This window comes from Heptranchias perlo, chromosome 9, assembly GCF_035084215.1.
Source record: "Heptranchias perlo isolate sHepPer1 chromosome 9, sHepPer1.hap1, whole genome shotgun sequence".
In the NCBI taxonomy this organism is placed as follows: Eukaryota; Metazoa; Chordata; class Chondrichthyes; order Hexanchiformes; family Hexanchidae; genus Heptranchias; species Heptranchias perlo.
Genome location: NC_090333.1, coordinates 64,870,070 through 64,884,501, shown reverse-complemented (window position 1 = coordinate 64,884,501; position 14,432 = coordinate 64,870,070). Strand labels below are relative to the sequence as shown.

Below are 14,432 nucleotides of genomic sequence, written 5' to 3'. Positions count from 1 at the left end.
CATTTATTGCCCATCCCTAATTGCCCTTGAGAAGGTGGTGGTGAGCTGCCTTCATATCATTGACTAACAAATGACTTAATATCTTAAAGGAAGGTTGTCCATTGTAACTTGAGTCCTGGAAAAGCATGGCTTTGCGCCATTCCATTCTAGTAGTTTGTAGAGAATGCCTCCAAAATTGAAGACCAGGTAGGTAATCTTTCATTTTTCAGTACGAAGATGAATTTTCCTGACTCGCTATGCTCATTTCCATCATAAGTGATAGGTGTTTTCATCCTCCCTACCTGATTTTGGATGCTTGTGGCAGAGAGATGTGATTGATGACGTACAATTCTTGGGAGATGATGTTTCATTAGCTCCTTGCCCTTAGTTTGTTTCTGTTTCCAAGAGCTTTAAAAGGCTGTTTTAAATGCTTCTAACAATTTGCATGTTTTTAAAGCTATTTTGATACTTTTTTTTAAAAATGCATAAGAAAGGATTTTAGTAAGTAAATCATGCAGATAAAATAATTTAAATTTTTAAAAATCTAAAGTGTCGCGGTGAACATTTAAAACCATTAATATATAAAACTCTGCAAGAATTTGAAAGATTTGAATGGAGAAATAGAAAAGCAGAGGATTTAAGCATGCAGTTGTGTCCCAGGGATGGTACTTCATCTAGAATTATGAAATTTGTGTGGGGGATGAGAAAATGTTCCTTCTTTTAAAAATTGAAGGCAACTTGAGAGTTCCAGAAAAGGTTTGGTAGGCCTTTTTCAACCTTAGAAAACAGCAGGGAACATGCCAAGGGTTTTCATTTCAGAGCCTGCAGTAGTTCCTTGGGGTTCCCTTGAAATTTGCACATAGTGTTGCAACTCTGAAGGTTCTGACAAGCTGACTTGTATTTGGCTTTGTTTCAGTGACACAGTTTTAGAAGAACATGTTTGTTAACTTTTGAGTGTTGTGTAGAATTTGCATGCTTTGTGTTGTACATGTTGTTTTGGAATTAGCAATATTTTTGAAAAAGCTTTTCCTTGCGTGAAGAATATTTTCTTTCTTGGAATTTGATCCATTTTTTGCCACACTGACAATTTGTGCTCTATTTGAAGATTTAAGCCACTAGTAGTAGCACTCTTGCCTATGTTAGGTCGTGAGTTCAAGTCCCACTCCAGGAATTGAGTACATGATCTTTGCTGACACTCCAGTGCATCACTGTCTGAGGTGCCATCTTTCAGATGGGACATTAGGCTGAGATCCCGTCAGCCCTCTCAGGGGTGGACATAAAAGATCCAGTGGCAATATACGAAGAGCAGGGGAGCTCTCCACGTGTTCTACCAACATAACATCCCTCAACCAACACCACCAAAACAGTTTATCCCATTGCTGGTTGTGGGATCTTGCTGTGGACAAATTGGCTGCCATGTTTTCCTACATTAGAACAGTGACTACATTTCAGAAGTAATTTGTTGGCTTTGAAGCATTTGGGATGACCTGAGGTCATGAAAGGTGCTACATAAATGCAAGTTCTTCTTTTAATTACTGTCCAACACTTACTAAGGGAACTTGTCGAAAGCTTGCTCAATCTATTGATTTATTCCAAAAATGTTTAGCCTTACAAGGACAGCATTGAAATAAAATGGACTACATTTGGCTTCATCCATTAGTTTGACAGGTCATTTTTTATTCAAGCTGTTGTGCTTCCATTAACTCACATATATAGATTAGAAATTGTTTTGAGTGCCTTCTTTTGGCCAGTGCAAACTTAAAGGATCTAAAATTGATTTTTATTGAGGTCAGGCTGTCAGTGTCATCACTGGGATTTCAGAAAAAATTGAAAGTGGTCTTGTAAAATGTTTTGATTGCGTCCACTTAAATTGTGAAAGGCATCCAACAATAGAATTATAGGTTCTATTCTTCCAAACTTGGACTGTGTCCGGTGAGAGAATTTTGAGCTATGTAACAGTAAAGTGAAATGTTGGTTACAGGTCTCTCACTAGTGGTGGGAGCAATATGATGTGATGAATAAAGTTATTACAGTGCATTTAAGTTCCTATTTGTACTAAGTGAAATAAGCCCCAGTAACATGAGTTTGCTCTGCACTTCCCTCTCACCCTTCTGCCACCTGTATACAGCCAATCTAGTGATGGCTGAGAGTCCTGAGAGCATTCATAGTAAATCTGGCTTCACAATATGTACATCTATTGTACAAAATAAGCCCTGTTCACAATATACTTGAATGAAACATCCATATGTTGCGTATCTATTGGAACTTCTGAATTTTTGAATATACCTAGGATTGGAGAACTACCGTGCAGTTTGGGGCCCAAAGGGCACAATTTTTCTGCCTCCTCCTCCATCACCTCTTACCCATCATCATTAAACATCCAACCAATTTTCTGGGTGGATGGGAAAGCAGAGGAGTATAGGAAAAAATAAATTACCAGCAGCACCAATAGGGGTAACACAACTGAACCACAAGTCAGTGCATGCAACCTCTAATCCAATTGAAGATGCGATGAACTGCCTTGATTGTGAAAAGTACATTGTCCCAGGATACGTACAGGTAGTCCAATGAACCAATGTGATCTAACACAAGCACTGTGCAACCAAAGTAGAAGATTATGTGAATGTTAACTTCTGAAAAATTAAAAATACCCCTGCAGGTTTCACAGTTAAGAATAGATTAAGTTAGGCAATTTCAAAAGCACAATATCTCCATGATCATAGTAATCATAGTGCTTGGACTTATTGGCTTCTGCTATTCCATTTTATCTGATTTCTTTCTCGCTTTTTATTTTGGTTGAATTTTTTTTTACACAACCTGGCAGTTTTCATGGTCAATTTTAGGTGGTACAACTTCCATTTATTGGGTTTATGCATAGTTCTTATTTTGTTCATGAATTCTTTCAACCGATGAAATGGTAAGCATGAATTTAGCATTGTGATCTGGAATAGGTGGACTGGTTAAGTGAATTTTCCCGTTTATCAAAAAAAAAGAAATACTGTATATTGATTGCTAGCGAGGCAGGATATTGACCCTAGCCTATAAGCGTCATAGAACATAGAATGTGCTGTAATTTCTAATAACCGTGTGTCAAAACACTTCTAACTTCCCCCTTCATTCTTCACCCCCGATCATCCTGAGTGTCGCCCCCTTGTTATTGATTTGCCGACCAGTGGAAACAATATTTCATTATCTATCCTCTCAACACCTTTCATAATTTTAAACGCCGGTATTCAATTTCCACCTTACCTTTTTTCCAGTGGAAAAAAGTTCAAATTTTTTTGAGCCGTTGTTTGGAACTATAATCCCTCATTCCTAGTATCTTTCAAATAAATCTTCACTTCCATGATCCTAGTGCTTTTCCTCGAACTGGGAAGCCCAGAACTGGGAAGCCCAGAACTGGGAAGCCCAGAACTGGGAAGCCCAGAACTGGGAAGCCCAGAACTGGGAAGCCCAGAACTGGGAAGCCCAGAACTGGGAAGCCCAGAACTGGGAAGCCCAGAACTGGGAAGCCCAGAACTGGGAAGCCCAGAACTGGGAAGCCCAGAACTGGGAAGCCCAGAACTGGGAAGCCCAGAACTGGGAAGCCCAGAACTGGGAAGCCCAGAACTGGGAAGCCCAGAACTGGGAAGCCCAGAACTGGGAAGCCCAGAACTGGGAAGCCCAGAACTGGGAAGCCCAGAACTGGGAAGCCCAGAACTGGGAAGCCCAGAACTGGGAAGCCCAGAACTGGGAAATATTCTAGCTATACTCTAACCAATGTCTTGTACAAATTCAACTTCACTTAATTGCTTTCACAATCAATGTCCCTATATATTAAACCCAGAAATTAATTTTGTTTTTTAATGCCATTATTTTTACCTGCAGTCCCATTGTTAAAGATTTGTACCCTAAGTCTCTTGATTCTTCTAATCTGTCTTTTCCCCTAAAATGTGCTGCTGCACATTTCTCTGCATTGAACTACATCTGTCGACCTCTCCATCTTCCTTTCAGTTTGTCATGCACCCTAATATATTATCAGCAAACTTTGCTCTAATTCCTCTTCTATCTTTCCAAATCATTTATATAAATGGGAAAATAGAAGAGGTGCCAGTACATATCCACGTCCAAATAAGATCCATTTATGGCCCTACTTGTACCTTTATCCACGTACCTGCATTTCCTTTAATATCATAACAATACCTCTCAAGTGGCACCTTATCAAATGCCTTCTGAAAACCATATAAATAACATCCATTGTATTTCCTTTATCTGCATGCTCTTGAGATTTCTTGAAACGCTTAAATTAGTCTAACATTACATGTCTTTTTCAAATCCATTCTGACTGTCCCAATTCTAAGTGTTTAGTAATGTGATCCAGTGTTACGGAGTCTAGTCATTTACCTATTTGTGTGCTGTATTTGTTCCTTCCGTTCCATTTTTGAGTCTCAATGAGGTGTCAGAGAATAAATCTTGGTTAGTGTTTTTACAAACTCATCTGACTGAAATTATAGTTAATAGTTATGGAGTTTACCTATACTCCCTGGCTAGAGTAAGCATAGTAAGTTATCGAACACTTCATTCCTGTTGAGCAGTATGGATAAACTCTGCCTTTTAGCCTGCAGAAGTAGTTGAAGGTAGATGAGAGAAACAAAGCAAGCAAGAAATAAAGTAAAAGGGAAATAAAACAAAATGAAGTAGAAAAGGGAGGCATGCAAATACTTCACGCACCAGACGTCGATGCCTACATTACCATTATATTTTACCGAAATTCTAATGCCAATCCTGGGCGGCTTGTCGTTCAAACTCATGCATGAAAAATACGAGTGCACTTCACGTGAGTCTTCTAACCTGGAGAAAATGCAGCTTGCCTTTCCACATGTGCTTTTATTTGCTGTGCAGTCATGTGTTATAATCCGTGTTCCATAAATTTGTTTCCTGATCTAGATAGTGTTTTGTGCCAAGTTTACCCTGACTAGCTGGTATTTCATGTTCAGATTACTTGTTAATTAACTGGCAAAAGCTTTTAGGTTTTGAATCTTTTTGCATGCTGAAAGATTTGATGGTTTGTGTCAAGTTTTCTATGACTAACTGTTATTACAGGTTCATGTGACCTTTCTTGTTAATTAGCTGGCAAGGCCTTTTATGCATTAAATCTGGTAATGTGCTGAGAAATTTGGTGATTGTACCTTAGATAGTCTGTAGACTTGTCAAAAATTACAGCACTGTGGCCTGAAAATCAAGTTGTGTGTAATATATAATGGGGGCAATTAAATGTGAAAGCTTTCATTCAAGCCTAAAATGTTCAAAATAACACTCTGTGGTATCAAATATATGGACTGTATGTATTTAGTGTGCTGAACATTGAATAAATGTTTAATTAAGGGGTTGGTTTTAAAGTGGAGATTTGGATTCTTTGCAAACTCAGGTGAAGTGGATGATCATGGTTGCATACTACTAAAGGACACCTGTGCATGAATATAGACCAAGATAAATTGTGTAAATGACTGTGCAAGATAACTCCATGATAGTGGACACACTTTGTAAATGTTGAGCAAGGAGATTTGAAGCCTGTTTACAATTTTTTTAATACATAGACTATCAAATTTATGTTAGTACATTATCTGATACAAATTGATTCATAATCTCAGCTTGGTTATGTGATGGTACTATTTGAATATTCTGATAGAATAATATACACAATTTCTAAAAGTTTATCGTATATTAGAAATGTAAAGAATTGAACAGATGTGGGACCTTGCAAATTAATACAATATTTGAAAACAGGAAGCACAGAGTTGAATCTTGGCCTCTATTGATTTATAAATGATATGGAGGAGGATACTCTTTGTAACATAACGTTTGCAGGTACCAAGGGCCCGATATTAGGAGGGAGGGGGTTGGCAGTGGGGGATCGACTGGGCACGTGGGTAACTCGCTCAGTCAAATCGGTGGATTCCCCACGCGATCGTAATTAAATTGAAGCCACTTACCTTGGCTTCCGGGTTTCGCACTGGAAAGCTGCGCAGTGGGCGGACTGCGTACCCTCATCATAGGCTGTTAGTTGAAGGGGCAGTCATCCACTGACTAACGCTGCAGAAAGGAGCCAAAATTACAGCATAGAGCAGTCCAGGGGGAAGGCTGCTCCCAGGTTTAATGTAAGGAATCTTACAACACCGGGTTATAGTCCAACAGTTTTATTTGAAAATCACAAGCTTTCGGAGGCTTTCTCCTTCATCAGGTGAGTGTGGGATTCCATGAAGGTTACTGCATATATAGTCAGAGATCAATGCCTGGTGATTACAGATAATCTTTGCCTTGACAACGGGCAGTTGGAATCAGACAGAGACACATTACATACAGGACTACTGAATATACAAACGGTCAGAGCCCAGAGAGATAGAGACATCCGAAAGGAAGAGAAAGAGAGAGAATGACCAGTTGTATTAAAAACCGATAACTCGTTTTTCGCTGGTGGGTTTACGTGTAGCGTGACATGAACCCAAGATCCCGGTTGAGGCCGTCCTCATGGGTGCGGAACTTGGCTATCAATTTCTGCTCGACAAGGCATCATTAAACCCAGGTTTAATGATGCCTCACTCCAGGTCCTACTGGATGGGGCGAGGAGGAGGGAGAGGACAGAGGTCTTCTCCCCGGCGGACGGGAGGAAGTGGCCTGCCTTTGCCATCACGAAGGCCTGGCTCGAGGTGGCAGAGGAAATCACCAGCACCACCAATATATCATGCACCTGCATACAGTGCAGGAGGTGCTTCAATGACCTAAGTAGGTCAGTCGAAGTGAGTACACTTACTTATTCCCCCACACTCCCCTCTGCCACATCACTGCCCCCACCTCACATCTCCTTCTGCACTGCCAACACTAATCAATCATATCACTCCTCACACCCACTCAAAGCTCATCCTCATCTTACCTGCACTTACTCTCCTCGCCAGTACTCATCCCACCACTACCACTCAACTCAATCCTCATACAATCTCATGGCTCTGTCTCATACTCACCCTCTCATGCATCTCTTTCACAGTCAGCCTCACCCAACCTGCCACTACCTGTGCTGCAGCCACAGGGCATGCATCACGTATGTGTAGTAGGAAGCGTAAGGCAAACGTGTCGTGAACATGAAGGGGATGCACAAGGGTGTTTAAGGGTTTGTCATGGTTTTTACTTATATTTGATTTCTGATCAACTCACATTACATATTATATTGTCACCAGTACTGCCACGTCTTGGCCATTCTTGACTGGCTTGTGCAATAATGCCCTTTCATGAGTTCTCCATGAACACCCTTGATGCCACCATTGGGTCACCCTACAGTGGGTGTATGTGTAGTTGCACAACTACTTTGTGCAGGTGCCTGTTGCGCAGCACTGTGTTGTGTAGCTCCACGTGGCGGAGGTGGACGGCATGCCTGGCGAGGCTGGTGATGTTGGTTGTCCTCCAATGGAGTGATGAATGCAGCAATGGACCCCCCCCCACCCCCCATCCTGACGGTGTGAGTGTGAGGGGGTCCACAAAGTAGGTAAATGTGTTTGGACAGCAGAGTTTAGGGTATGATTTAATAATTTGGAGTGTGGAGACAACGGTGTGGCAGGCAAAACTTTGTCTGAGGTGACAGAGTGCCCTGCTGCAATGAATGAGGGTTTACCCCGCACCTGTTAAATGGACCTTTGGAGCTGCCACTGGCTGCTGACTGCAACACGTCTGTTTAAACAGGGAGTGTTTCCCCCAGCATGGGAAACACTCAGGGTAGTCCAAAATCCGAATCCTCCTAAAATCTCCAACTAATGAGGTCTGTAAACGACCTCAAATGCCCAGATAATGATCTTAAGTGGGATCCCGTCGGCTTTGATTGTCGGTAGGAGTCCCGCATGCGGGGGCTGCGCATGCACCGATTCGCATCATTGGGGAACCTGGAAGTGGGCGAGTTGAAGCTGGGCTCCGGACCCGCTCCGGGAATCCTCAATTATAGGAGACCGCCCATCACCCCCCCCCCCCCGCACCCCACCACGAACGCACCTGTTCGGCCATCCGAATATTGACCCCCAAGTCTTGAAACCAGGCAACATTTGTAAGGGAAATCAATATTCAGATAGACCTGCTAATAGTAGAAATGTAGGTGAGATTAATGATTTTCAACAGTGACATATTGCAAAATTATTTAAGGAGATGGAGTGAACTGTGCCCATCCCTAGTTGCCCTGAGAAGGTGGTGGTGGCTCCTCTTCTTGAACAGCTGCAAGTTATTCTTTCAGTGGTTTGATGCAACTGAATGGCTGGCTTGCTAGGACACTTGAGAAGGCTGATGGTTCAACAGAGACCAAGGGCAGTTTGGGTCCATTCCCTTGGGTCTCCCTCTTCCATGAGCTAGCTTGACCCCACTCCTCCCTAACACTGCCAGATCCTATCAATCCCCAATACTGCCAGGCTTAGGTTCCCCCAGTCCTGCCAGACACTAGGTCTGCTGTGCCCGGACTACCACTCGACCACCTCCTGTTCCCAGGTCCTGGAGGTCCCTCTCAGTGCTCTTAAACCCTTAGACTGTATTTCCTAAAAATGCCCCAGTGCTCCCAGACTCTGAGACTTCCATCTCCAATGCTCCCTGATCCCAGGGTCCCTCTCCCAATGATCGTAGGGTTTGAGATGGGAATGTAGTCAGGGAAAAAGCAGAAGGGAGAGGAGTAGGGCTAGAGTAGTGAGCAGGTTGGATTATGGGGTGGGTATGGGAGTGAGGTGGAGGCTGAGAAGTTGAAAGTAAAAAGTTTATTTTATCACTGTTACTCTGATACGTTTAGTGTAGATATGGAAAGGAAAAGGGTTTCACTTGTGGGAGAGCGGTTGTTTTTTTCTATTTAAAAAAAAAAGCAGCAGGACATTGAAGGCTGGGAGAGGATATTCTGTATTTAAAGTAAGGACTGGGTGGGAGAAAGCAAATGGAGTAGAAAGAATGGTTCGATGGGTGTGTTGAAATAGCAGGGCCAAAAATAAAAAAACTTATTAAACTATAGCCGAGGTGAAAGGCTATGAAATACATTTTTAAAATTGTTTTGATTATAAAGGGAACAGGTTGGATGGGAACAGGTGGTGGAAAAAGGCTGAAGTGAGCTCGTATGCAAAAATAAATTTAACTATAAAAGTAGTGCCTTGGATGGTACCGACTGGCAGAAGTAAAAAGAGTGGGGAAGCGGATGCGTGAGCATGCTAAAAAGGGAAGCAGGTTGAAACAGCAGGCGCAAAAGAGAAAAAACATTGAAGTACATCAGAAATGACTGGCCACAATTTTTTTTTAAAAAACGGATTTATTATAAAGGCATCAGGATTGACTGGACAGGTGGCTGCGCCAAAATGGTGGGTGGGCTGAAATGGGGAGGGAGGGAAATAAATTTTAAAAATATCAGTAGAAATGAAAAGCCAATAGGAAAAAGAAAAATTAAGAATTGATGTAATTAATTATGATGGAAGCTGGCTAGACGGTAATGGGGGCAAAATGGAGCAGGAAAGCAGATCGGTTTGAACAGCGAAAAAAAACCAAAATAAACTATAGGAAAAATTAGAGGCCATCAAAAAGTTGAACATAGAGCATAAAAATTTAGTGAGGGAAAGAAGCAACACGCAATGTACATCAAGGTTGGTTGTCTGGAGGGTCATCTGGGTCACAGGAGTTACTACAATTCCACCTAGTGAGCAGAACCTGCAACTGCATCATTACAGGTGACCATTTACATAGTGGCTTTCCATTTTTATAAATTGCACAAAGGCAATTTCATTGGGTGTTGACAAAGCATGACAAAACATTGTGCCGACTGTGTTGGACAGGTAGTTGAGGAAATGTTCAGTGGTAACTTTCACCTTCGATCAACACTACTGAAACACATTGGGTCCTTCATATTATTGCTGTATGATCTTGTATGATCTTGTGTGCCAATTGGCTGCTGTGTCTGCCTGTATAAGAACAAGTCCCTGCATTTCAAAATCCTTCATTGTACGTGAAGCACTTTGCGATGTTTCTGAGAGATACGCTAAAGTGCTTATATAAATGCATGCCTCTTTTTGTTCTTGGAGTGTGCACAGCAGATAGATTTTTCACATATTCTTGTCTACAATGAAATACTGAAAAGTTGCAAGCAGAGCGCATTTGTGTAATGTGCTTGAATATTTTTAGATTATAATAAATTATGAGTGATATCACACCTGACAGTTTGTAGTGAAGCAATACAAAAGTTTTCTGTAATTACAGTTTGCAGCACAATACTCATTAGTCTTTTACTCAGACTATTCCCTGGTGATTTAGAATTTGACACTGAATGTGTAAGTTGTGTTAACTATATAGGAAGCTGCATTACCAATTGAGAAGTTTATTATTAGCAATTGTTGCAGAGATTTGAAAACTGTGTGTCTGTATTGAGTAAAATGCATACAAATCACCTGAAACCATAGAGCACTAATTTTTTGTATATTCATTATTTTAATTGCAATTCTTCCTACTCTTGTAAGAATAGCACTCTGACAATAATTCCCTCTACAGATCTGTTCTTTTGTTGCCCTAGATTGTTAACACGTGATCATCTTGCAAGTTCTTCAATATGTGCCCTTGATGCACACTTAATCATCTATGGCTTTCTTCTCTCCCATTTCTGGCATCCGCTTATGAATGTTAAATTAAAATAAGTCGCCTAATCTTCATCAGAATGAAACAGTACTTGCAGTCCTATATTCAAAGAACTGGGAAGCACAGCTGTAACAAGCTATCTACCAGAAGGGGAAGTGCTGCCTTGTAGAAATGAGAAGGATGAGTAGTAGTAGGGTATCAAATGATAGCAGGGAAAGGAGGGAGCTCACATGATGGTAGAGACAGCTTAACCATGCTGGCATTAAGAGGTTCAATTTGTGGCAGTACCACTATTGTAACCCAGCAGATTTGTGTTGTTTGTCAAACTTATGTTAACAAAATTATGCTACCGTGGTTTTTGCTGAATTTAAAAAAAAATGTCACTGCAATTCTTATTAATTGCTGCTTTTTATAGATAAACTGTATTTAAAGCACCATCATATGAGATGTTTTCATATGACATATAGTGTCCACGTTGGTACTTTTCAGGGAGATGGTACTTGTTAAATCCGCTTCAGAATTTTGATCTACAGCAGTAGATATATCACTCGAACGGGTGACTGATAAATTAGTTATGGGAAACTGATTGTATGATTGGCATTAGAAATTACAAAAATCTTTTTGCACAAGGGAATCAAATTGCGATTCAGTACCTCGTTTTGCTGGAGACTTTTAATCTTCTATCTCTAGGTCTGCCTACCATTTTATATGCCACAAGAGTGGCTGTACTTTCTCCCCCTACCACTCTGCCCCAGACCACCACGAATGACCCTCCTGCCCAGTTCTCTCCCCAAGCCAGCTACCAGAACCATCAGTCATGATGCTACATTTTAATTCCACCCACCCTCCATTCACCAGAAGGTTATTGCCACTGTTTCCCTGCTTGATGCCTTCCCACACAGTACAGTTCAGGTTGGGAACTGAGTTTTTTGGGGATCAAAGCCTGTTTTATTGCTCCAAACATTTATGCTATTAACGCTTAGTGCCATGGCACCATCTGATGAATTTCGGTACAATGCACAATGACATTTACAATAGGGTCTTCTGAATAAAATAGAAGTGTTCTCCTTAACTGAAATTTCCCATATAAGTATAGATTCAGTTGGATACTGAATGCTTTTTATTTTAAAAAAAAAACCAGAACCATATATTTTTCTTTTACTGCCATCTGTGGGGGCATATATTTGCCTTCCAACACTGATTTGCTCAAATTAAAGAGTTATTTTATTTTCACCTGTTGGAGTCTCCAAGTACCATTTCTGGACTGAAATCAAGGTGACCTGCTGCTCAGAGTGCGGCTCTTGATCCTTCAGAGAAGTGTTTGGCCTCCACTATTTTTGCAGTTGAAATGCAGGGTTTGTGTGTGTGGATATAGGCTTGGTTGTTGGGATAGAGTATTGGTGGAAACCCATGCCTCACCACTTTGGCATATAGTGCCAGCATTGACCAGTTGGGCCAAATGGCCTGTTTCTGTGCTGTAAATTCGTATTCCACTACATAGAATGTGATAGGCCACCATATGTGGCATATTAAATGTTAATTTCCTGTAGTCAATGCACTCCTGCGATATTGTTTTTTTTAAATCAAGATAAATTTCCATTGTCTATTGCTTGAGGATTAATTTGAAGGATTTATATCGTCTCTTTACTTTTTGAGCTGGTGTGTGTATTTGTGGTCGTTACAAGTTTTGGGTCTGCCTTTGATATTCTTTCAGGGATAGTAGTGCTGATCACCCCATAAGCAGTCTGAGTGTCTTACGTACATGAGTGTGCTCTAACTGGCCAATATCTAATTGTACGATAGCATAACCTGGGAGTATAACAATAAGATACCTTCGTGATCTGGATATTGTGCCTTTCTCGCATGTGCTTCTCCAATCTTTCTGAAGGTAGACTGAAACCCTTGGTGAGACAAAGCTGGATACAGATCATTAAGCTGTTTTGTTTTATCGACAAGTGAATGTAGAGAGTAACTGATCATACTAAATCTCAACTTTATTCAACCAATTATAGAACCCTTCTCGAGAACAAGGTAAATAATAAAAAAAAATATACCACACTAACCCTATTGTTGGGCTTGCTTAAATTTTTCCTTGTCAGGCTTCTGATCCTGGCTGATACTGGCCTTGAGATGAGTAAGCTTCTACTCATTAGGCCATGCTTTCTCCTTAGCATTAGCTGGCAAGCTGACTTCCGCATGCTCCTCTGTGTCCCTTGCTCTGTGTATTAGTGAGAGTCTGTCCCTATGATTATTTCCCCAATCAGAAGGCCTGTCAATAAAACCAGCTACCACTTAAACCCCCCCACCCCCCCGCCCCCCCCCCCCGGCCTTTGGGGTGTGGATTTAAAGAAAACAACTCCTGTTATTCTCAAAATGAGCAAGGGATTGTCTGTATTAATGGTCCTGGAATTAACCCTCAATATATCAGTTTGAAGTAGACTGTGAGCTGTAATGTTCCACAAATCGGCTGTCCTGGCTTTATTACACATCTTCAATGCCTGCAGCCCGTGACTTTTTTTTAAAAAACCTGTATGAATTCACTTTGTTTTAAAACACAAAATTTAAACATAGCTCACACCTGAATCTTTCTGCAAAGCGAAAAAATTATATAAAATCCTAAAACATGACTAGCCTTATTGTAATTGAATGTATTGACACCCAAAAAGATTGAAGATACTTGTACCTTTTGTAATACACCTCCTGTGCATCTATGATTTAGTGGTGAATTCTAATCAATAATAGATTTAAAATTGCCGGTACTGTTCTTTGTCATGGTCACTGACCCTATACTATTTTATAAACCTCCTCATGCATCACTGATAAAAAGTGGTCTATCGTCACTGACAGACGCTGAACCAAAATATTAACAAATAAATCACCCAAATATTTTGAGCTCTACCAAAAGCAGGAAATTGGCCCAGAGCTGTAATATAATCATAAGATTCAGATTATTGTAAATCTTTTAGTTTTTGCTTTGCAGTTCGATGTCACCTGAACCCCACCAATTGATATCCCAGCTGCACCGGACCACTACACGAAGTGGTACAGTGTCTGGAACATTTCTCAAACCAGTGCTCTCAAGCAATAGAAAGGAGAGCTCTGAACAATCATACTTAAATGCATGCATTCCTGTGGCAAGCTTGCATTTTCTGATATGGTCAGCATTTTGCTGCATATTTGCAATCATTGGGTTGAAAAAGATTGCATTTCAGAGGTGTCCATTATTCTTTATGTTACGGCTACATATTGTGGGGGGGTGGGGGAGGCGTAGAGATAATTCTTTGATTACAGACATGCAGGCGTAGAATACGTGAACTGATTTTATATTGCTTGGCTACAGGTTTTTGTGGCCTGGGTGTCCTGCAGCCAAATTAAGATAAAACTGACGGAATTTGTTCGCCTGGCGGCCGGAAAAGCCTGTTTTTCTTTGGTCTTGGTACCTGCTGCTAGTCTAACTGTGCTAGCAAAAGCTTTGAACTGGAGGCAGTGCAGCCTGGACACACCCTTTTGACAATGTCACCACGTGTATGCCCTCATATGCTATTTGTTGATAACGCAATGACTCAATTATGTTGCACGTGCGCAGTGAGCTAATTTTTGTCACATCTGCTCTGCACCAATGCTTCCTCTCTGGTGCTTGTTCATAGGGAAATCGTTGATTCAATTTAAAAGTTAACCTGGCAGAGTACTGCTGTACAAAGATCTGGCCTATAATATAAAAGATATTGTACACATTTCTGTGAGCCCACATATCCATACAATAGCTGATGTTTGTTCCTCCCCTTCTCCTTCCACTCCCAAGCTGTGTAGAATTTTTTTTAATCCTTCATCTGCGTTGAGAATTTTAGTCC

The 14,432-nt window shown here is 41.0% G+C and overlaps 1 protein-coding gene across 1 annotated transcript in view; it reads left to right on the top strand.

Annotated features, from left to right (window-relative positions):
* Nucleotides 1-14,432, top strand: part of cdc73 (cell division cycle 73, Paf1/RNA polymerase II complex component, homolog (S. cerevisiae)) — a 323,327-nt gene that overhangs the window by 174,031 nt on the left and 134,864 nt on the right. The gene's annotated exons all lie outside the window — the stretch shown is intronic.